The sequence below is a fragment of the Diceros bicornis genome, chromosome 30 (assembly GCF_020826845.1).
Source record: "Diceros bicornis minor isolate mBicDic1 chromosome 30, mDicBic1.mat.cur, whole genome shotgun sequence".
NCBI lineage: Eukaryota > Metazoa > Chordata > Mammalia > Perissodactyla > Rhinocerotidae > Diceros > Diceros bicornis.
In genome coordinates, this window is record NC_080769.1 from 188,879 (window position 1) to 214,797 (window position 25,919).

Below are 25,919 nucleotides of genomic sequence, written 5' to 3' on the forward strand. Positions count from 1 at the left end.
CAGCAACGTGCTATATGTTCTGAATGCCCGAATTGGCAATCTGTGTCAAAACTTTGTTAGGAATTATGTGATCCTTACTAGCTGGAAGTAAGGGAGATGGGGCATGAAGTTATTTCTAGGAGTTGGACACATACCAAGTTTAGCTCAGTTCTGGGAATCTTTGAAATACCTATACAAACTTGTTCCTACATAGTAACTTGCATCTTTGAATGAGAATGTGCTTGCTTACAGCAACGTGCTATATGTTCTGAATGCCCGAATTGGGAATCTGTGTCAAAACTTTGTTAGGAATTATGTGATCCTTACTAGCTGGAAGTAAGGGAGATGGGGCATGAAGGTATTTCTAGGAGTTGGACACATACCAAGTTTAGCTCAGTTCTGGGCATCTTTGAAATACCTATACAAACTTGTTCCTACATAGTAACTTGCATCTTTAATGAGAATCTGCTTGCTTACAGCAACGTGCTATATGTTCTGAATGCCCGAATTGGGAATCTGTGTCAAAACTTTGTTAGGAATTATGTGATCCTTACTAGCTGGAAGTAAGGGAGATGGGGCATGAAGTTATTTCTAGGAGTTGGACACATACCAAGTTTAGCTCAGTTCTGGGCATCTTTGAAATACCTATACAAACTTGTTCCTACATAGTAACTTGCAACTTTGAATGAGAATGTGCTTGCTTACAGCAACGTGCTATATGTTCTGAATGCCCGAATTGGGAATCTGTGTCAAAACTTTGTTAGGAATTATGTGATCCTTACTAGCTGGAAGTAAGGGAGATGGGGCATGAAGTTATTTCTAGGAGTTGGACACATACCAAGTTTAGCTCAGTTCTGGGCATCTTTGAAATACCTATACAAACTTGTTCCTACATAGTAACTTGCAACTTTGAATGAGAATGTGCTTGCTTACAGCAACGTGCTATATGTTCTGAATGCCCGAATTGGGAATCTGTGTCAAAACTTTGTTAGGAATTATGTGATCCTTACTAGCTGGAAGTAAGGGAGATGGGGCATGAAGTTATTTCTAGGAGTTGGACACATACCAAGTTTAGCTCAGTTCTGGGCATCTTTGAAATACCTATACAAACTTGTTCCTACATAGTAACTTGCATCTTTGAATGAGAATCTGCTTGCTTACAGCAACGTGCTATATGTTCTGAATGCCCGAATTGGGAATCTGTCTCAAAACTTTGTTAGGAATTATGTGATCCTTACTAGCTGGAAGTAAGGGAGATGGGGCATGAAGTTATTTCTAGGAGTTGGACACATACCAAGTTTAGCTCAGTTCTGGGCATCTTTGAAATACCTATACAAACTTGTTCCTACATAGTAACTTGCAACTTTGAATGAGAATGTGCTTGCTTACAGCAACGTGCTATATGTTCTGAATGCCCGAATTGGGAATCTGTGTCAAAACTTTGTTAGGAATTATGTGATCCTTACTAGCTGGAAGTAAGGGAGATGGGGCATGAAGTTATTTCTAGGAGTTGGACACATACCAAGTTTAGCTCAGTTCTGGGCATCTTTGAAATACCTATACAAACTTGTTCCTACATAGTAACTTGCATCTTTGAATGAGAATCTGCTTGCTTACAGCAACGTGCTATATGTTCTGAATGCCCGAATAGGGAATCTGTGTCAAAACTTTGTTAGGAATTATGTGATCCTTACTAGCTGGAAGTAAGGGAGATGGGGCATGAAGTTATTTCTAGGAGTTGGACACATACCAAGTTTAGCTCAGTTCTGGGCATCTTTGAAATACCTATACAAACTTGTTCCTACATAGTAACTTGCATCTTTAATGAGAATCTGCTTGTTTACAGCAACGTGCTATATGTTCTGAATGCCCGAATTGGCAATCTGTGTCAAAACTTTGTTAGGAATTATGTGATCCTTACTAGCTGGAAGTAAGGGAGATGGGGCATGAAGTTATTTCTAGGAGTTGGACACATACCAAGTTTAGCTCAGTTCTGGGCATCTTTGAAATACCTATACAAACTTGTTCCTACATAGTAACTTGCAACTTTGAATGAGAATGTGCTTGCTTACAGCAACGTGCTATATGTTCTGAATGCCCGAATTGGCAATCTGTGTCAAAACTTTGTTAGGAATTATGTGATCCTTACTAGCTGGAAGTAAGGGAGATGGGGCATGAAGTTATTTCTAGGAGTTGGACACATACCAAGTTTAGCTCAGTTCTGGGCATCTTTGAAATACCTATACAAACTTGTTCCTACATAGTAACTTGCATCTGTGAATGAGAATGTGCTTGCTTACAGCAACGTGCTATATGTTCTGAATGCCCGAATTGGCAATCTGTGTCAAAACTTTGTTAGGAATTATGTGATCCTTACTAGCTGGAAGTAAGGGAGATGGGGCATGAAGTTATTTCTAGGAGTTGGACACATACCAAGTTTAGCTCAGTTCTGGGCATCTTTGAAAAACCTATACAAACTTGTTCCTACATAGTAACTTGCATCTTTGAATGAGAATGTGCTTGCTTACAGCAACGTGCTATATGTTCTGAATGCCCGAATTGGGAATCTGTGTCAAAACTTTGTTAGGAATTATGTGATCCTTACTAGCTGGAAGTAAGGGAGATGGGGCATGAATGTATTTCAAGGAGTTGGACACATACCAAGTTTAGCTCAGTTCTGGGCATCTTTGAAATACCTATACAAACTTGTTCCTACATAGTAACTTGCATCTTTAATGAGAATGTGCTTGCTTACAGCAACGTGCTATATGTTCTGAATGCCCGAATTGGGAATCTGTGTCAAAACTTTGTTAGGAATTATGTGATCCTTACTAGCTGGAACTAAGGGAGATGGGGCATGAAGTTATTTCTAGGAGTTGGACACATACCAAGTTTAGCTCAGTTCTGGGCATCTTTGAAATACCTATACAAACTTGTTCCTACATAGTAACTTGCAACTTTGAATGAGAATGTGCTTGCTTACAGCAACGTGATATATGTTCTGAATGCCCGAATTGGGAATCTGTGTCAAAACTTTGTTAGGAATTATGTGATCCTTACTAGCTGGAAGTAAGGGAGATGGGGCATGAAGTTATTTCTAGGAGTTGGACACATACCAAGTTTAGCTCAGTTCTGGGCATCTTTGAAATACCTATACAAACTTGTTCCTACATAGTAACTTGCATCTTTGAATGAGAATCTGCTTGCTTACAGCAACGTGCTATATGTTCTGAATGCCCGAATTGGGAATCTGTGTCAAAACTTTGTTAGGAATTATGTGATCCTTACGAGCTGGAAGTAAGGGAGATGGGGCATGAAGTTATTTCTAGGAGTTGGACACATACCAAGTTTAGCTCAGTTCTGGGCATCTTTGAAATACCTATACAAACTTGTTCCTACATAGTAACTTGCATCTTTGAATGAGAATGTGCTTGCTTACAGCAACGTGCTATATGTTCTGAATGCCCGAATAGGGAATCTGTGTCAAAACTTTGTTAGGAATTATGTGATCCTTACGAGCTGAAAGTAAGGGAGATGGGGCATGAAGTTATTTCTAGGAGTTGGACACATACCAAGTTTAGCTCAGTTCTGGGCATCTTTGAAATACCTATACAAACTTGTTCCTACATAGTAACTTGCATCTTTGAATGAGAATGTGCTTGCTTACAGCAACGTGCTATATGTTCTGAATGCCCTAATTGGGAATCTGTGTCAAAACTTTGTTAGGAATTATGTGATCCTTACTAGCTGGAAGTAAGGGAGATGGGGCATGAAGTTATTTCTAGGAGTTGGACACATACCAAGTTTAGCTCAGTTCTGGGCATCTTTGAAATACCTATACAAACTTGTTCCTACATAGTAACTTGCATCTTTGAATGAGAATCTGCTTGCTTACAGCAACGTGCTATATGTTCTGAATGCCCGAATTGGGAATCTGTGTCAAAACTTTGTTAGGAATTATGTGATCCTTACTAGCTGGAAGTAAGGGAGATGGGGCATGAAGGTATTTCTAGGAGTTGGACACATACCAAGTTTAGCTCAGTTCTGGGCATCTTTGAAATACCTATACAAACTTGTTCCTACATAGTAACTTGCATGTTTAATGAGAATCTGCTTGCTTACAGCAACGTGCTATATGTGTTGAATGCCCGAATTGGCAATCTGTGTCAAAACTTTGTTAGGAATTATGTGATCCTTACTAGCTGGAAGTAAGGGAGATGGGGCATGAAGGTATTTCTAGGAGTTGGACACATACCAAGTTTAGCTCAGTTCTGGGCATCTTTGAAATACCTATACAAACTTGTTCCTACATAGTAACTTGCAACTTTGAATGAGAATGTGTTTGCTTACAGCAACGTGCTATATGTTCTGAATGCCCGAATTGGCAATCTGTGTCAAAACTTTGTTAGGAATTATGTGATCCTTACTAGCTGGAAGTAAGGGAGATGGGGCATGAAGTTATTTCTAGGAGTTGGACACATACCAAGTTTAGCTCAGTTCTGCGCATCTTTGAAATACCTATACAAACTTGTTCCTACATAGTAACTTGCATCTTTGAATGAGAATGTGCTTGCTTACAGCAACGTGCTATATGTTCTGAATGCCCGAATTGGGAATCTGTGTCAAAACTTTGTTAGGAATTATGTGATCCTTACTAGCTGGAAGTAAGGGAGATGGGGCATGAAGGTATTTCTAGGAGTTGGACACATACCAAGTTTAGCTCAGTTCTGGGCATCTTTGAAATACCTATACAAACTTGTTCCTACATAGTAACTTGCATCTTTAATGAGAATCTGCTTGCTTACAGCAACGTGCTATATGTTCTGAATGCCCGAATTGGGAATCTGTGTCAAAACTTTGTTAGGAATTATGTGATCCTTACTAGCTGGAAGTAAGGGAGATGGGGCATGAAGTTATTTCTAGGAGTTGGACACATACCAAGTTTAGCTCAGTTCTGGGCATCTTTGAAATACCTATACAAACTTGTTCCTACATAGTAACTTGCATCTTTGAATGAGAATGTGCTTGCTTACAGCAACGTGCTATATGTTCTGAATGCCCGAATTGGGAATCTGTGTCAAAACTTTGTTAGGAATTATGTGATCCTTACTAGCTGGAAGTAAGGGAGATGGGGCATGAAGTTATTTCTAGGAGTTGGACACATACCAAGTTTAGCTCAGTTCTGGGCATCTTTGAAATACCTATACAAACTTGTTCCTACATAGTAACTTGCATCTTTGAATGAGAATCTGCTTGCTTACAGCAACGTGCTATATGTTCTGAATGCCCGAATTGGGAATCTGTGTCAAAACTTTGTTAGGAATTATGTGATCCTTACTAGCTGGAAGTAAGGGAGATGGGGCATGAAGGTATTTCTAGGAGTTGGACACATACCAAGTTTAGCTCAGTTCTGGGCATCTTTGAAATACCTATACAAACTTGTTCCTACATAGTAACTTGCATGTTTAATGAGAATCTGCTTGCTTACAGCAACGTGCTATATGTGTTGAATGCCCGAATTGGCAATCTGTGTCAAAACTTTGTTAGGAATTATGTGATCCTTACTAGCTGGAAGTAAGGGAGATGGGGCATGAAGGTATTTCTAGGAGTTGGACACATACCAAGTTTAGCTCAGTTCTGGGCATCTTTGAAATACCTATACAAACTTGTTCCTACATAGTAACTTGCAACTTTGAATGAGAATGTGTTTGCTTACAGCAACGTGCTATATGTTCTGAATGCCCGAATTGGCAATCTGTGTCAAAACTTTGTTAGGAATTATGTGATCCTTACTAGCTGGAAGTAAGGGAGATGGGGCATGAAGTTATTTCTAGGAGTTGGACACATACCAAGTTTAGCTCAGTTCTGCGCATCTTTGAAATACCTATACAAACTTGTTCCTACATAGTAACTTGCATCTTTGAATGAGAATGTGCTTGCTTACAGCAACGTGCTATATGTTCTGAATGCCCGAATTGGGAATCTGTGTCAAAACTTTGTTAGGAATTATGTGATCCTTACTAGCTGGAAGTAAGGGAGATGGGGCATGAAGGTATTTCTAGGAGTTGGACACATACCAAGTTTAGCTCAGTTCTGGGCATCTTTGAAATACCTATACAAACTTGTTCCTACATAGTAACTTGCATCTTTAATGAGAATCTGCTTGCTTACAGCAACGTGCTATATGTTCTGAATGCCCGAATTGGGAATCTGTGTCAAAACTTTGTTAGGAATTATGTGATCCTTACTAGCTGGAAGTAAGGGAGATGGGGCAGGAATTATTTCTAGGAGTTGGACACATACCAAGTTTAGCTCAGTTCTGGGCATCTTTGAAATACCTATACAAACTTGTTCCTACATAGTAACTTGCAACTTTGAATGAGAATGTGCTTGCTTACAGCAACGTGCTATATGTTCTGAATGCCCGAATTGGCAATCTGTGTCAAAACTTTGTTAGGAATTATGTGATCCTTACTAGCTGGAAGTAAGGGAGATGGGGCATGAAGTTATTTCTAGGAGTTGGACACATACCAAGTTTAGCTCAGTTCTGGGCATCTTTGAAATACCTATACAAACTTGTTCCTACATAGTAACTTGCAACTTTGAATGAGAATGTGCTTGCTTACAGCAACGTGCTATATGTTCTGAATGCCCGAATTGGGAATCTGTGTCAAAACTTTGTTAGGAATTATGTGATCCTTACTAGCTGGAAGTAAGGGAGATTGGGCATGAAGTTATTCCTAGGAGTTGGACACATACCAAGTTTAGCTCAGTTCTGGGGATCTTTGAAATACCTATACAAACTTGTTCCTACATAGTAACTTGCATCTTTGAATGAGAATCTGCTTGCTTACAGCAACGTGCTATATGTTCTCAATGCCCGAATTGGGAATCTGTGTCAAAACTTTGTTAGGAATTATGTGATCCTTACTAGCTGGAAGTAAGGGAGATGGGGCATGAAGTTATTTCTAGGAGTTGGACACATACCAAGTTTAGCTCAGTTCTGGGCATCTTTGAAATACCTATACAAACTTGTTGCTACATAGTAACTTGCAACTTAATGAGAATGTGCTTGATTACAGCAACGTGCTATATGTTCTGAATGCCCGAATTGGCAATCTGTGTCAAAACTTTGTTAGGAATTATGTGATCCTTACTAGCTGGAAGTAAGGGAGATGGGGCATGAAGTTATTTCTAGGAGTTGGACACATACCAAGTTTAGCTCAGTTCTGGGCATCTTTGAAATACCTATACAAACTTGTTCGGACATAGTAACTTGCATCTTTGAATGAGAATCTGCTTGCATACAGCAACGTGCTATATGTTCTGAATGACCGAATTGGGAATCTGTGTCAAAACTTTGTTAGGAATTATGTGATCCTTACTAGCTGGAAGTAAGGGAGATGGGGCATGAAGTTATTTCTAGGAGTTGGACACATACCAAGTTTAGCTCAGTTCTGGGCATCTTTGAAATACCTATACAAACTTGTTCCTACATAGTAACTTGCATCTTTGAATGAGAATGTGCTTGCTTACAGCAACGTGCTATATGTTCTGAATGCCCGAATTGGGAATCTGTGTCAAAACTTTGTTAGGAATTATGTGATCCTTACTAGCTGGAAGTAAGGGAGGTGGGGCATGAAGTTATTTCTAGGAGTTGGACACATACCAAGTTTAGCTCAGTTCTGGGCATCTTTGAAATACCTATACAAACTTGTTCCTACATAGTAACTTGCAACTTTGAATGAGAATGTGCTTGCTTACAGCAACGTGCTATATGTTCTGAATGCCCGAATTGGCAATCTGTGTCAAAACTTTGTTAGGAATTATGTGATCATTACTGGCTGGAAGTAAGGGAGATGGGGCATGAAGTTATTTCTAGGAGTTGGACACATACCAAGTTTAGCTCAGTTCTGGGCATCTTTGAAATACCTATACAAACTTGTTCCTACATAGTAACTTGCATCTTTAATGAGAATCTGCTTGCTTACTGCAACGTGCTATATGTTCTGAATGCCCGATTTGGGAATCTGTGTTAAAACTTTGTTAGGAATTATGTGATCCTTACTAGCTGGAAGTAAGGGAGATGGGGCATGAAGTTATTTCTAGGAGTTGGACACATACCAAGTTTAGCTCAGTTCTGGGCATCTTTGAAATACCTATACAAACTTGTTCCTACATAGTAACTTGCAACTTTGAATGAGAATGTGCTTGCTTACAGCAACGTGCTATATGTTCTGAATGCCCGAATTGGGAATCTGTGTCAAAACTTTGTTAGGAATTATGTGATCCTTACTAGCTGGAAGTAAGGGAGATGGGGCATGAAGTTATTTCTAGGAGTTGGACACATACCAAGTTTAGCTCAGTTCTGCGCATCTTTGAAATACCTATACAAACTTGTTCCTACATAGTAACTTGCAACTTTGAATGAGAATGTGCTTGCTTACAGCAACGTGCTATATGTTCTGAATGCCCGAATTGGGAATCTGTGTCAAAACTTTGTTAGGAATTATGTGATCCTTACTAGCTGGAAGTAAGGGAGATGGGGCATGAAGGTATTTCTAGGAGTTGGACACATACCAAGTTTAGCTCAGTTCTGGGCATCTTTGAAATACCTATACAAACTTGTTCCTACATAGTAACTTGCATCTTTAATGAGAATCTGCTTGCTTACAGCAACGTGCTATATGTTCTGAATGCCCGAATTGGGAATCTGTGTCAAAACTTTGTTAGGAATTATGTGATCCTTACTAGCTGGAAGTAAGGGAGATGGGGCATGAAGTTATTTCTAGGAGTTGGACACATACCAAGTTTAGCTCAGTTCTGGGCATCTTTGAAATACCTATACAAACTTGTTCCTACATAGTAACTTGCAACTTTGAATGAGAATGTGCTTGCTTACAGCAACGTGCTATATGTTCTGAATGCCCGAATTGGCAATCTGTGTCAAAACTTTGTTAGGAATTATGTGATCCTTACTAGCTGGAAGTAAGGGAGATGGGGCATGAAGTTATTTCTAGGAGTTGGACACATACCAAGTTTAGCTCAGTTCTGGGCATCTTTGAAATACCTATACAAACTTGTTCCTACATAGTAACTTGCAACTTTGAATGAGAATGTGCTTGCTTACAGCAACGTGCTATATGTTCTGAATGCGAGAATTGGCAATCTGTATCAAAACTTTGTTAGGAATTATGTGATCCTTACTAGCTGGAAGTAAGGGAGATGGGGCATGAAGTTATTTCTAGGAGTTGGACACATACCAAGTTTAGCTCAGTTCTGGGCATCTTTGAAATACCTATACAAACTTGTTCCTACATAGTAACTTGCATCTTTAATGAGAATCTGCTTGCTTACAGCAACGTGCTATATGTTCTGAATGCCCGAATTGGGAATCTGTGTCAAAACTTTGTTAGGAATTATGTGATCCTTACTAGCTGGAAGTAAGGGAGATGGGGCATGAAGTTATTTCTAGGAGTTGGACACATACCAAGTTTAGCTCAGTTCTGGGCATCTTTGAAATACCTATACAAACTTGTTCCTACATAGTAACTTGCAACTTTGAATGAGAATGTGCTTGCTTACAGCAACGTGCTATATGTTCTGAATGCCCGAATTGGCAATCTGTGTCAAAACTTTGTTAGGAATTATGTGATCCTTACTAGCTGGAAGTAAGGGAGATGGGGCATGAAGTTATTTCTAGGAGTTGGACACATACCAAGTTTAGCTCAGTTCTGGGCATCTTTGAAATACCTATACAAACTTGTTCCTACATAGTAACTTGCATCTTTGAATGAGAATCTGCTTGCTTACAGCAACGTGCTATATGTTCTGAATGCCCGAATTGGGAATCTGTGTCAAAACTTTGTTAGGAATTATGTGATCCTTACTAGCTGGAAGTAAGGGAGATGGGGCATGAAGTTATTTCTAGGAGTTGGACACATACCAAGTTTAGCTCAGTTCTGGGCATCTTTGAAATACCTATACAAACTTGTTCCTACATAGTAACTTGCATCTTTGAATGAGAATGTGCTTGCTTACAGCAACGTGCTATATGTTCTGATTGCCCGAATTGGCAATCTGTGTCAAAACTTTGTTAGGAATTATGTGATCCTTACTAGCTGGAAGTAAGGGAGATGGGGCATGAAGTTATTTCTAGGAGTTGGACACATACTAAGTTTAGCTCAGTTCTGGGCATCTTTGAAATACCTATACAAACTTGTTCCTACATAGTAACTTGCATCTTTAATGAGAATGTGCTTGGTGACAGCAACGTGCTATATGTTCTGAATGCCCGAATTGGCAATCTGTGTCAAAACTTTGTTAGGAATTATGTGATCCTTACTAGCTGGAAGTAAGGGAGATGGGGCATGAAGTTATTTCTAGGAGTTGGACACATACCAAGTTTAGCTCAGTTCTGGGCATCTTTGAAATACCTATACAAACTTGTTCCTACATAGTAACTTGCATCTTTGAATGAGAATCTGCTTGCTTACAGCAACGTGCTATATGTTCTGAATGCCCGAATTGGCAATAGGTGTCAAAACTTTGTTAGGAATTATGTGATCCTTACTAGCTGGAAGTAAGGGAGATGGGGCATGAAGTTATTTCTAGGAGTTGGACACATACCAAGTTTAGCTCATTTCTGGGCATCTTTGAAACACCTATACAAACTTGTTCCTACATAGTAACTTGCATCTTTGAATGAGAATCTGCTTGCTTACAGCAACGTGCTATATGTTCTGAATGCCCGAATTGGGAATCTGTGTCAAAACTTTGTTAGGAATTATGTGATCCTTACTAGCTGGAAGTAAGGGAGATGGGGCATGAAGTAATTTCTAGGAGTTGGACACATACCAAGTTTAGCTCAGTTCTGGGCATCTTTGAAATACCTATACAAACTTGTTCCTACATAGTAACTTGCAACTTTGAATGAAAATGTGCTTGCTTACAGCAACGTGCTATATGTTCTGAATGCCCGAATTGGGAATCTGTGTCAAATCTTTGTTAGGAATTATATGATCCTTACTAGCTGGAAGCAAGGGAGATGGGGCATGAAGTTATTTCTATGAGTTGGACACATACCAAGTTTAGCTCAGATCTGGGCATCTTTGAAATACCTATACAAACTTGTTCCTACATAGTAACTTGCAACTTTGAATGAGAATGTGCTTGCTTACAGCAACGTGCTATATGTTCTGAATGCCCGAACTGGGAATCTGTGTCAAAACTTTGTTAGGAATTATGTGATCCTTACTAGCTGGAAGTAAGGGAGATGGGGCATGAAGTTATTTCTAGGAGTTGGACACATACCAAGTTTAGCTCAGTTCTGGGCATCTTTGAAATACCTATACAAACTTGTTCCTACATAGTAACTTGCATCTGTGAATGAGAATGTGCTTGCTTACAGCAACGTGCTATATGTTCTGAATGCCCGAATTGGCAATCTGTGTCAAAACTTTGTTAGGAATTATGTGATCCTTACTAGCTGGAAGTAAGGGAGGTGGGGCATGAAGTTATTTCTAGGAGTTGGACACATACCAAGTTTAGCTCAGTTCTGGGCATCTTTGAAATACCTATACAAACTTGTTCCTACATAGTAACTTGCATCTTTGAATGAGAATCTGCTTGCTTACAGCAATGTGCTATATGTTCTGAATGCCCGAATTGGCAATCTGTGTCAAAACTTTGTTAGGAATTATGTGATCCTTACTAGCTGGAAGTAAGGGAGATGGGGCATGAAGTTATTTCTAGGAGTTGGACACATACCAAGTTTAGCTCAGTTCTGGGCATCTTTGAAATACCTATACAAACTTGTTCCTACATAGTAACTTGCAACTTTGAATGAGAATGTGCTTGCTTACAGCAACGTGCTATATGTTCTGAATGCCCGAATTGGGAATCTGTGTCAAAACTTTGTTAGGAATTATGTGATCCTTACTAGCTGGAAGTAAGGGAGATGGGGCATGAAGTTATTTCTAGGAGTTGGACACATACCAAGTTTAGCTCAGTTCTGGGCATCTTTGAAATACCTATACAAACTTGTTCCTACATAGTAACTTGCATCTTTGAATGAGAATGTGCTTGCTTACAGCAACGTGCTATATGTTCTGAATGCCCGAATTGGGAATCTGTGTCAAAACTTTGTTAGGAATTATGTGATCCTTACTAGCTGGAAGTAAGGGAGATGGGGCATGAAGGTATTTCTAGGAGTTGGACACATACCAAGTTTAGCTCAGTTCTGGGCATCTTTGAAATACCTATACAAACTTGTTCCTACATAGTAACTTGCATCTTTAATGAGAATCTGCTTGCTTACAGCAACGTGCTATATGTTCTGAATGCCCGAATTGGGAATCTGTGTCAAAACTTTGTTAGGAATTATGTGATCCTTACTAGCTGGAAGTAAGGGAGATGGGGCATGAAGTTATTTCTAGGAGTTGGACACATACCAAGTTTAGCTCAGTTCTGGGCATCTTTGAAATACCTATACAAACTTGTTCCTACATAGTAACTTGCAACTTTGAATGAGAATGTGCTTGCTTACAGCAACGTGCTATATGTTCTGAATGCCCGAATTGGCAATCTGTGTCAAAACTTTGTTAGGAATTATGTGATCCTTACTAGCTGGAAGTAAGGGAGATGGGGCATGAAGTTATTTCTAGGAGTTGGACACATACCAAGTTTAGCTCAGTTCTGGGCATCTTTGAAATACCTATACAAACTTGTTCCTACATAGTAACTTGCAACTTTGAATGAGAATGTGCTTGCTTACAGCAACGTGCTATATGTTCTGAATGCCCGAATTGGGAATCTGTGTCAAAACTTTGTTAGGAATTATGTGATCCTTACTAGCTGGAAGTAATGGAGATGGGGCATGAAGTTATTTCTAGGAGTTGGACACATACCAAGTTTAGCTCAGTTCTGGGCATCTTTGAAATACCTATACAAACTTGTTCCTACATAGTAACTTGCATCTTTGAATGAGAATCTGCTTGCTTACAGCAACGTGCTATATGTTCTGAATGCCCGAATAGGGAATCTGTGTCAAAACTTTGTTAGGAATTATGTGATCCTTACTAGCTGGAAGTAAGGGAGATGGGGCATGAAGTTATTTCTAGGAGTTGGACACATACCAAGTTTAGCTCAGTTCTGGGCATCTTTGAAATACCTATACAAACTTGTTCCTACATAGTAACTTGCAACTTTGAATGAGAATGTGCTTGCTTACAGCAACGTGCTATATGTTCTGAATGCCCGAATTGGGAATCTGTGTCAAAACTTTGTTAGGAATTATGTGATCCTTACTAGCTGGAAGTAAGGGAGATGGGGCATGAAGTTATTTCTAGGAGTTGGACACATACCAAGTTTAGCTCAGTTCTGGGCATCTTTGAAATACCTATACAAACTTGTTCCTACATAGTAACTTGCATCTTTGAATGAGAATGTGCTTGCTTACAGCAACGTGCTATATGATCTGAATGCCCGAATTGGGAATCTGTGTCAAAACTTTGTTAGGAATTATGTGATCCTTACTAGCTGGAAGTAAGGGAGATGGGGCATCAAGGTATTTCTAGGAGTTGGACACATACCAAGTTTAGCTCAGTTCTGGGCATCTTTGAAATACCTATACAAACTTGTTCCTACATAGTAACTTGCATCTTTAATGAGAATCTGCTTGCTTACAGCAACGTGCTATATGTTCTGAATGCCCGAATTGGGAATCTGTGTCAAAACTTTGTTAGGAATTATGTGATCCTTACTAGCTGGAAGTAAGGGAGATGGGGCATGAAGTTATTTCTAGGAGTTGGACACATACCAAGTTTAGCTCAGTTCTGGGCATCTTTGAAATACCTATACAAACTTGTTCCTACATAGTAACTTGCAACTTAGAATGAGAATGTGCTTGCTTACAGCAACGTGCTATATGTTCTGAATGCCCGAATTGGCAATCTGTGTCAAAACTTTGTTTGGAATTATGTGATCCTTACTAGCTGGAAGTAAGGGAGATGGGGCATGAAGTTATTTCTAGGAGTTGGACACATACCAAGTTTAGCTCAGTTCTGGGCATCATTGAAATACCTATACAAACTTGTTCCTACATAGTAACTTGCAACTTTGAATGAGAATGTGCTTGCTTACAGCAACGTGCTATATGTTCTGAATGCCCGAATTGGGAATCTGTGTCAAAACTTTGTTAGGAATTATGTGATCCTTACTAGCTGGAAGTAAGGGAGATGGGGCATGAAGTTATTTCTAGGAGTTGGACACATACCAAGTTTAGCTCAGTTCTGGGCATCTTTGAAATACCTATACAAACTTGTTCCTACATAGTAACTTGCATCTTTGAATGAGAATGTGCTTGCTTACAGCAACGTGCTATATGTTCTGAATGCCCGAATTGGGAATCTGTGTCAAAACTTTGTTAGGAATTATGTGATCCTTACTAGCTGGAAGTAAGGGAGATGGGGCATGAAGGTATTTCAAGGAGTTGGACACATACCAAGTTTAGCTCAGTTCTGGGCATCTTTGAAATACCTATACAAACTTGTTCCTACATAGTAACTTGCATCTTTAATGAGAATGTGCTTGCTTACAGCAACGTGCTATATGTTCTGAATGCCCGAATTGGGAATCTGTGTCAAAACTTTGTTAGGAATTATGTGATCCTTACTAGCTGGAAGTAAGGGAGATGGGGCATGAAGTTATTTCTAGGAGTTGGACACATACCAAGTTTAGCTCAGTTCTGGGCATCTTTGAAATACCTATACAAACTTGTTCCTACATAGTAACTTGCAACTTTGAATGAGAATGTGCTTGCTTACAGCAACGTGATATATGTTCTGAATGCCCGAATTGGGAATCTGTGTCAAAACTTTGTTAGGAATTATGTGATCCTTACTAGCTGGAAGTAAGGGAGATGGGGCATGAAGTTATTTCTAGGAGTTGGACACATACCAAGTTTAGCTCAGTTCTGGGCATCTTTGAAATACCTATACAAACTTGTTCCTACATAGTAACTTGCATCTTTGAATGAGAATCTGCTTGCTTACAGCAACGTGCTATATGTTCTGAATGCCCGAATTGGGAATCTGTGTCAAAACTTTGTTAGGAATTATGTGATCCTTACGAGCTGGAAGTAAGGGAGATGGGGCATGAAGTTATTTCTAGGAGTTGGACACATACCAAGTTTAGCTCAGTTCTGGGCATCTTTGAAATACCTATACAAACTTGTTCCTACATAGTAACTTGCAACTTTGAATGAGAATGTGCTTGCTTACAGCAACGTGCTATATGTTCTGAATGCCCGAATAGGGAATCTGTGTCAAAACTTTGTTAGGAATTATGTGATCCTTACTAGCTGGAAGTAAGGGAGATGGGGCATGAAGTTATTTCTAGGAGTTGGACACATACCAAGTTTAGCTCAGTTCTGGGCATCTTTGAAATACCTATACAAACTTGTTCCTACATAGTAACTTGCAACTTTGAATGAGAATGTGCTTGCTTACAGCAACGTGCTATATGTTCTGAATGCCCGAATTGGGAATCTGTGTCAAAACTTTGTTAGGAATTATGTGATCCTTACTAGCTGGAAGTAAGGGAGATGGGGCATGAAGTTATTTCTAGGAGTTGGACACATACCAAGTTTAGCTCAGTTCTGGGCATCTTTGAAATACCTATACAAACTTGTTCCTACATAGTAACTTGCAACTTTGAATGAGAATGTGCTTGCTTACAGCAACGTGCTATATGTTCTGAATGCCCGAATTGGGAATCTGTGTCAAAACTTTGTTAGGAATTATGTGATCCTTACTAGCTGGAAGTAAGGGAGATGGGGCATGAAGTTATTTCTAGGAGTTGGACACATACCAAGTTTAGCTCAGTTCTGGGCATCTTTGAAATACCTATACAAACTTGTTCCTACATAGTAACTTGCATCTTTGAATGAGAATCTGCTTGCTTACAGCAACGTGCTATATGTTCTGAATGCCCGAATTGGGAATCTGTGTCAAAACTTTGTTAGGAATTATGTGATCCTTACTAGCTGGAAGTAAGGGAGATGGGGCATGAAGGTATTTCTAGGAGTTGGACACATACCAAGTTTAGCTCAGTTCTGGGCATCTTTGAAATACCTATACAAACTTGTTCCTACATAGTAACTTGCAACTTTGAATGAGAATGTGCTTGCTTACAGCAACGTGCTATATGTTCTGAATGCCCGAATTGGCAATCTGTGTCAAAACTTTGTTAGGAATTATGTGATCCTTACTAGCTGGAAGTAAGGGAGATGGGGCATGAAGTTATTTCTAGGAGTTGGACACATAACAAGTTTAGCTCAGTTCTGCGCATCTTTGAAATACCTATACAAACTTGTTCCTACATAGTAACTTGCATCTTTGAATGAGAATGTGCTTGCTTACAGCAACGTGCTATATGTTCTGAATGCCCGAATTGGGAATCTGTGTCAAAACTTTGTTAGGAATTATGTGATCCTTACTAGCTGGAAGTAAGGGAGATGGGGCATGAAGGTATTTCTAGGAGTTGGACACATACCAAGTTTAGCTCAGTTCTGGGCATCTTTGAAATACCTATACAAACTTGTTCCTACATAGTAACTTGCATCTTTAATGAGAATCTGCTTGCTTACAGCAACGTGCTATATGTTCTGAATGCCCGAATTGGGAATCTGTGTCAAAACTTTGTTAGGAATTATGTGATCCTTACTAGCTGGAAGTAAGGGAGATGGGGCATGAAGTTATTTCTAGGAGTTGGACACATACCAAGTTTAGCTCAGTTCTGGGCATCTTTCAAATACCTATACAAACTTGTTCCTACATAGTAACTTGCAACTTTGAATGAGAATGTGCTTGCTTACAGCAACGTGCTATATGTTCTGAATGCCCGAATTGGCAATCTGTGTCAAAACTTTGTTAGGAATTATGTGATCCTTACTAGCTGGAAGTAAGGGAGATGGGGCATGAAGTTATTTCTAGGAGTTGGACACATACCAAGTTTAGCTCAGTTCTGGGCATCTTTGAAATACCTATACAAACTTGTTCCTACATAGTAACTTGCAACTTTGAATGAGAATGTGCTTGCTTACAGCAACGTGCTATATGTTCTGAATGCCCGAATTGGGAATCTGTGTCAAAACTTTGTTAGGAATTATGTGATCCTTACTAGCTGGAAGTAAGGGAGATGGGGCATGAAGTTATTTCTAGGAGTTGGACACATACCAAGTTTAGCTCAGTTCTGGGCATCTTTGAAATACCTATACAAACTTGTTCCTACATAGTAACTTGCATCTTTGAATGAGAATCTGCTTGCTTACAGCAACGTGCTATATGTTCTGAATGCCCGAATTGGGAATCTGTGTCAAAACTTTGTTAGGAATTATGTGATCCTTACTAGCTGGAAGTAAGGGAGATGGGGCATGAAGTTATTTCTAGGAGTTGGACACATACCAAGTTTAGCTCAGTTCTGGGCATCTTTGAAATACCTATACAAACTTGTTCCTACATAGTAACTTGCAACTTTGAATGAGAATGTGCTTGCTTACAGCAACGTGCTATATGTTCTGAATGCCCGAATTGGCAATCTGTGTCAAAACTTTGTTAGGAATTATGTGATCCTTACTAGCTGGAAGTAAGGGAGATGGGGCATGAAGTTATTTCTAGGAGTTGGACACATACCAAGTTTAGCTCAGTTCTGGGCATCTTTGAAATACCTATACAAACTTGTTCCTACATAGTAACTTGCAACTTTGAATGAGAATGTGCTTGCTTACAGCAACGTGCTATATGTTCTGAATGCCCGAATTGGGAATCTGTGTCAAAACTTTGTTAGGAATTATGTGATCCTTACGAGCTGGAAGTAAGGGAGATGGGGCATGAAGTTATTTCTAGGAGTTGGACACATACCAAGTTTAGCTCAGTTCTGCGCATCTTTGAAATACCTATACAAACTTGTTCCTACATAGTAACTTGCAACTTTGAATGAGAATGTGCTTGCTTACAGCAACGTGCTATATGTTCTGAATGCCCGAATTGGGAATCTGTGTCAAAACTTTGTTAGGAATTATGTGATCCTTACTAGCTGGAAGTAAGGGAGATGGGGCATGAAGGTATTTCTAGGAGTTGGACACATACCAAGTTTAGCTCAGTTCTGGGCATCTTTGAAATACCTATACAAACTTGTTCCTACATAGTAACTTGCATCTTTAATGAGAATCTGCTTGCTTACAGCAACGTGCTATATGTTCTGAATGCCCGAATTGGGAATCTGTGTCAAAACTTTGTTAGGAATTATGTGATCCTTACTAGCTGGAAGTAAGGGAGATGGGGCATGAAGTTATTTCTAGGAGTTGGACACATACCAAGTTTAGCTCAGTTCTGGGCATCTTTGAAATACCTATACAAACTTGTTCCTACATAGTAACTTGCAACTTTGAATGAGAATGTGCTTGCTTACAGCAACGTGCTATATGTTCTGAATGCCCGAATTGGCAATCTGTGTCAAAACTTTGTTAGGAATTATGTGATCCTTACTAGCTGGAAGTAAGGGAGATGGGGCATGAAGTTATTTCTAGGAGTTGGACACATACCAAGTTTAGCTCAGTTCTGGGCATCTTTGAAATACCTATACAAACTTGTTCCTACATAGTAACTTGCAACTTTGAATGAGAATGTGCTTGCTTACAGCAACGTGCTATATGTTCTGAATGCCCGAATTGGCAATCTGTGTCAAAACTTTGTTAGGAATTATGTGATCCTTACTAGCTGGAAGTAAGGGAGATGGGGCATGAAGTTATTTCTAGGAGTTGGACACATACCAAGTTTAGCTCAGTTCTGGGCATCTTTGAAATACCTATACAAACTTGTTCCTACATAGTAACTTGCATCTTTAATGAGAATCTGCTTGCTTACAGCAACGTGCTATATGTTCTGAATGCCCGAATTGGGAATCTGTGTCAAAACTTTGTTAGGAATTATGTGATCCTTACTAGCTGGAAGTAAGGGAGATGGGGCATGAAGTTATTTCTAGGAGTTGGACACATACCAAGTTTAGCTCAGTTCTGGGCATCTTTGAAATACCTATACAAACTTGTTCCTACCTAGTAACTTGCAACTTTGAATGAGAATGTGCTTGCTTACAGCAACGTGCTATATGTTCTGAATGCCCGAATTGGCAATCTGTGTCAAAAGTTTGTTAGGAATTATGTGATCCTTACTAGCTGGAAGTAAGGGAGATGGGGCATGAAGTTATTTCTAGGAGTTGGACACATACCAAGTTTAGCTCAGTTCTGGGCATCTTTGAAATACCTATACAAACTTGTTCCTACATAGTAACTTGCATCTTTGAATGAGAATCTGCTTGCTTACAGCAACGTGCTATATGTTCTGAATGCCCGAATTGGGAATCTGTGTCAAAACTTTGTTAGGAATTATGTGATCCTTACTAGCTGGAAGTAAGGGAGATGGGGCATGAAGTTATTTCTAGGAGTTGGACACATACCAAGTTTAGCTCAGTTCTGGGCATCTTTGAAATACCTATACAAACTTGTTCCTACATAGTAACTTGCATCTTTGAATGAGAAAGTGCTTGCTTACAGCAACGTGCTATCTGTTCTGATTGCCCGAATTTGCAATCTGTGTCAAAACTTTGTTAGGAATTATGTGATCCTTACTAGCTGGAAGTAAGGGAGATGGGGCATGAAGTTATTTCTAGGAGTTGGACACATACTAAGTTTAGCTCAGTTCTGCGCATCTTTGAAATACCTATACAAACTTGTTCCTACATAGTAACTTGCATCTTTAATGAGAATGTGCTTGGTGACAGCAACGTGCTATATGTTCTGAATGCCCGAATTGGCAATCTGTGTCAAAACTTTGTTAGGAATTATGTGATCCTTACTAGCTGGAAGTAAGGGAGATGGGGCATGAAGTTATTTCTAGGAGTTGGACACATACCAAGTTTAGCTCAGTTCTGGGCATCTTTGAAATACCTATACAAACTTGTTCCTACATAGTAACTTGCATCTTTGAATGAGAATGTGCTTGCTTACAGCAACGTGCTATATGTTCTGAATGCCCGAATTGGCAATCGGTGTCAAAACTTTGTTAGGAATTATGTGATCCTTACTAGCTGGAAGTAAGGGAGATGGGGCATGAAGTTATTTCTAGGAGTTGGACACATACCAAGTTTAGCTCATTTCTGGGCATCTTTGAAATACCTATACAAACTTGTTCCTACATAGTAACTTGCATCGTTGAATGAGAATCTGCTTGCTTACAGCAACGTGCTATATGTTCTGAATGCCCGAATTGGGAATCTGTGTCAAAACTTTGTTAGGAATTATGTGATCCTTACTAGCTGGAAGTAAGGGAGATGGGGCATGAAGTTATTTCTAGGAGTTGGACACATACCAAGTTTAGCTCAGTTCTGGGCATCTTTGAAATACCTATACAAACTTGTTCCTACATAGTAACTTGCAACTTTGAATGAAAATGTGCTTGCTTACAGCAACGTGCTATATGTTCTGAATGCCCGAATTGGGAATCTGTGTCAAAACTTTGTTAGGAATTATATGATCCTTACTAGCTGGAAGCAAGGGAGATGGGGCATGAAGTTATTTCTATGAGTTGGACACATACCAAGTTTAGCTCAGATCTGGGCATCTTTGAAATACCTATACAAACTTGTTCCTACATAGTAACTTGCAACTTTGAATGAGAATGTGCTTGCTTACAGCAACGTGCTATATGTTCTGAATGCCCGAACTGGGAATCTGTGTCAAAACTTTGTTAGGAATTATGTGATCCTTACTAGCTGGAAGTAAGGGAGATGGGGCATGAAGTTATTTCTAGGAGTTGGACACATACCAAGTTTAGCTCAGTTCTGGGCATCTTTGAAATACCTATACAAACTTGTTCCTACATAGTAACTTGTATCTGTGAATGAGAATGTGCTTGCTTACAGCAACGTGCTATATGTTCTGAATGCCCGAATTGGCAATCTGTGTCAAAACTTTGTTAGGAATTATGTGATCCTTACTAGCTGGAAGTAAGGGAGATGGGGCATGAAGTTATTTCTAGGAGTTGGACACATACCAAGTTTAGCTCAGTTCTGGGCATCTTTGAAATACCTATACAAACTTGTTGCTACATAGTAACTTGCATCATTAATGAGAATCTGCTTGCTTACAGCAACGTGCTATATGTTCTGAATGCCCGAATTGGGAATCTGTGTCAAAACTTTGTTAGGAATTATGTGATCCTTACTAGCTGGAAGTAAGGGAGATGGGGCATGAAGTTATTTCTAGGAGTTGGACACATACCAAGTTTAGCTCAGTTCTGGGCATCTTTGAAATACCTATACAAACTTGTTCCTACATAGTAACTTGCATCTTTGAATGAGAATGTGCTTGCTTACAGCAACGTGCTATATGTTCTGATTGCCCGAATTGGCAATCTGTGTCAAAACTTTGTTAGGAATTATGTGATCCTTACGAGCTGGAAGTAAGGGAGATGGGGCATGAAGTTATTTCTAGGAGTTGGACACATACTAAGTTTAGCTCAGTTCTGGGCATCTTTGAAATACCTATACAAACTTGTGCCTACATAGTAACTTGCATCTTTAATGAGAATGTGCTTGGTGACAGCAACGTGCTATATGTTCTGAATGCCCGAATTGGCAAACTGTGTCAAAACTTTGTTAGGAATTATGTGATCCTTCCTAGCTGGAAGTAAGGGAGATGGGGCATGAAGGTATTTCTAGGAGTTGGACACATACCAAGTTTAGCTCAGTTCTGGGCATCTTTGAAATACCTATACAAACTTGTTCCTACATAGTAACTTGCATCTTTAATGAGAATCTGCTTGCTTACAGCAACGTGCTATATGTTCTGAATGCCCGATTTGGCAATCTGTGTTAAAACTTTGTTAGGAATTATGTGATCCTTACTAGCTGGAAGTAAGGGAGATGGGGCATGAAGTTATTTCTAGGAGTTGGACACATACCAAGTTTAGCTCAGTTCTGGGCATCTTTGAAATACCTATACAAACTTGTTCCTACATAGTAACTTGCAACTTTGAATGAGAATGTGCTTGCTTACAGCAACGTGCTATATGTTCTGAATGCCCGAATTGGCAATCTGTGTCAAAAGTTTGTTAGGAATTATGTGATCCTTACTAGCTGGAAGTAAGGGAGATGGGGCATGAAGTTATTTCTAGGAGTTGGACACATACCAAGTTTAGCTCAGTTCTGGGCATCTTTGAAATACCTATACAAACTTGTTCCTACATAGTAACTTGCATCTTTGAATGAGAATCTGCTTGCTTACAGCAACGTGCTATATGTTCTGAATGCCCGAATTGGGAATCTGTGTCAAAACTTTGTTAGGAATTATGTGATCCTTACTAGCTGGAAGTAAGGGAGATGGGGCATGAAGTTATTTCTAGGAGTTGGACACATACCAAGTTTAGCTCAGTTCTGGGCATCTTTGAAATACCTATACAAACTTGTTCCTACATAGTAACTTGCATCTTTGAATGAGAATGTGCTTGCTTACAGCAACGTGCTATATGTTCTGATTGCCCGAATTGGCAATCTGTGTCAAAACTTTGTTAGGAATTATGTGATCCTTACTAGCTGGAAGTAAGGGAGATGGGGCATGAAGTTATTTCTAGGAGTTGGACACATACTAAGTTTACCTCAGTTCTGGGCATCTTTGAAATACCTATACAAACTTGTTCCTACATAGTAACTTGCATCTTTAATGAGAATGTGCTTGGTGACAGCAACGTGCTATATGTTCTGAATGCCCGAATTGGCAATCTGTGTCAAAACTTTGTTAGGAATTATGTGATCCTTACTAGCTGGAAGTAAGGGAGATGGGGCATGAAGTTATTTCTAGGAGTTGGACACATACCAAGTTTAGCTCAGTTCTGGGCATCTTTGAAATACCTATACAAACTTGTTCCTACATAGTAACTTGCATCTTTGAATGAGAATGTGCTTGCTTACAGCAACGTGCTATATGTTCTGAATGCCCGAATTGGCAATCGGTGTCAAAACTTTGTTAGGAATTATGTGATCCTTACTAGCTGGAAGTAAGGGAGATGGGGCATGAAGTTATTTCTAGGAGTTGGACACATACCAAGTTTAGCTCATTTCTGGGCATCTTTGAAATACCTATACAAACTTGTTCCTACATAGTAACTTGCATCTTTGAATGAGAATCTGCTTGCTTACAGCAACGTGCTATATGTTCTGAATGCCCGAATTGGGAATCTGTGTCAAAACTTTGTTAGGAATTATGTGATCCTTACTAGCTGGAAGTAAGGGAGATGGGGCATGAAGTTATTTCTAGGAGTTGGACACATACCAAGTTTAGCTCAGTTCTGGGCATCTTTGAAATACCTATACAAACTTGTTCCTACATAGTAACTTGCAACTTTGAATGAAAATGTGCTTGCTTACAGCAACGTGCTATATGTTCTGAATGCCCGAATTGGGAATCTGTGTCAAAACTTTGTTAGGAATTATATGATCCTTACTAGCTGGAAGCAAGGGAGATGGGGCATGAAGTTATTTCTATGAGTTGGACACATACCAAGTTTAGCTCAGATCTGGGCATCTTTGAAATACCTATACAAACTTGTGCCTACATAGTAACTTGCATCTTTAATGAGAATGTGCTTGGTGACAGCAACGTGCTATATGTTCTGAATGCCCGAATTGGCAAACTGTGTCAAAACTTTGTTAGGAATTATGTGATCCTTCCTAGCTGGAAGTAAGGGAGATGGGGCATGAAGGTATTTCTAGGAGTTGGACACATACCAAGTTTAGCTCAGTTCTGGGCATCTTTGAAATACCTATACAAACTTGTTCCTACATAGTAACTTGCATCTTTAATGAGAATCTGCTTGCTTACAGCAACGTGCTATATGTTCTGAATGCCCGATTTGGCAATCTGTGTTAAAACTTTGTTAGGAATTATGTGATCCTTACTAGCTGGAAGTAAGGGAGATGGGGCATGAAGTTATTTCTAGGAGTTGGACACATACCAAGTTTAGCTCAGTTCTGGGCATCTTTGAAATACCTATACAAACTTGTTCCTACATAGTAACTTGCAACTTTGAATGAGAATGTGCTTGCTTACAGCAACGTGCTATATGTTCTGAATGCCCGAATTGGCAATCTGTGTCAAAAGTTTGTTAGGAATTATGTGATCCTTACTAGCTGGAAGTAAGGGAGATGGGGCATGAAGTTATTTCTAGGAGTTGGACACATACCAAGTTTAGCTCAGTTCTGGGCATCTTTGAAATACCTATACAAACTTGTTCCTACATAGTAACTTGCATCTTTGAATGAGAATCTGCTTGCTTACAGCAACGTGCTATATGTTCTGAATGCCCGAATTGGGAATCTGTGTCAAAACTTTGTTAGGAATTATGTGATCCTTACTAGCTGGAAGTAAGGGAGATGGGGCATGAAGTTATTTCTAGGAGTTGGACACATACCAAGTTTAGCTCAGTTCTGGGCATCTTTGAAATACCTATACAAACTTGTTCCTACATAGTAACTTGCATCTTTGAATGAGAATGTGCTTGCTTACAGCAACGTGCTATATGTTCTGATTGCCCGAATTGGCAATCTGTGTCAAAACTTTGTTAGGAATTATGTGATCCTTACTAGCTGGAAGTAAGGGAGATGGGGCATGAAGTTATTTCTAGGAGTTGGACACATACTAAGTTTACCTCAGTTCTGGGCATCTTTGAAATACCTATACAAACTTGTTCCTACATAGTAACTTGCATCTTTAATGAGAATGTGCTTGGTGACAGCAACGTGCTATATGTTCTGAATGCCCGAATTGGCAATCTGTGTCAAAACTTTGTTAGGAATTATGTGATCCTTACTAGCTGGAAGTAAGGGAGATGGGGCATGAAGTTATTTCTAGGAGTTGGACACATACCAAGTTTAGCTCAGTTCTGGGCATCTTTGAAATACCTATACAAACTTGTTCCTACATAGTAACTTGCATCTTTGAATGAGAATGTGCTTGCTTACAGCAACGTGCTATATGTTCTGAATGCCCGAATTGGCAATCGGTGTCAAAACTTTGTTAGGAATTATGTGATCCTTACTAGCTGGAAGTAAGGGAGATGGGGCATGAAGTTATTTCTAGGAGTTGGACACATACCAAGTTTAGCTCATTTCTGGGCATCTTTGAAATACCTATACAAACTTGTTCCTACATAGTAACTTGCATCTTTGAATGAGAATCTGCTTGCTTACAGCAACGTGCTATATGTTCTGAATGCCCGAATTGGGAATCTGTGTCAAAACTTTGTTAGGAATTATGTGATCCTTACTAGCTGGAAGTAAGGGAGATGGGGCATGAAGTTATTTCTAGGAGTTGGACACATACCAAGTTTAGCTCAGTTCTGGGCATCTTTGAAATACCTATACAAACTTGTTCCTACATAGTAACTTGCAACTTTGAATGAAAATGTGCTTGCTTACAGCAACGTGCTATATGTTCTGAATGCCCGAATTGGGAATCTGTGTCAAAACTTTGTTAGGAATTATATGATCCTTACTAGCTGGAAGCAAGGGAGATGGGGCATGAAGTTATTTCTATGAGTTGGACACATACCAAGTTTAGCTCAGATCTGGGCATCTTTGAAATACCTATACAAACTTGTTCCTACATAGTAACTTGCAACTTTGAATGAGAATGTGCTTGCTTACAGCAACGTGCTATATGTTCTGAATGCCCGAACTGGGAATCTGTGTCAAAACTTTGTTAGGAATTATGTGATCCTTACTAGCTGGAAGTAAGGGAGATGGGGCATGAAGTTATTTCTAGGAGTTGGACACATACCAAGTTTAGCTCAGTTCTGGGCATCTTTGAAATACCTATAGAAACTTGT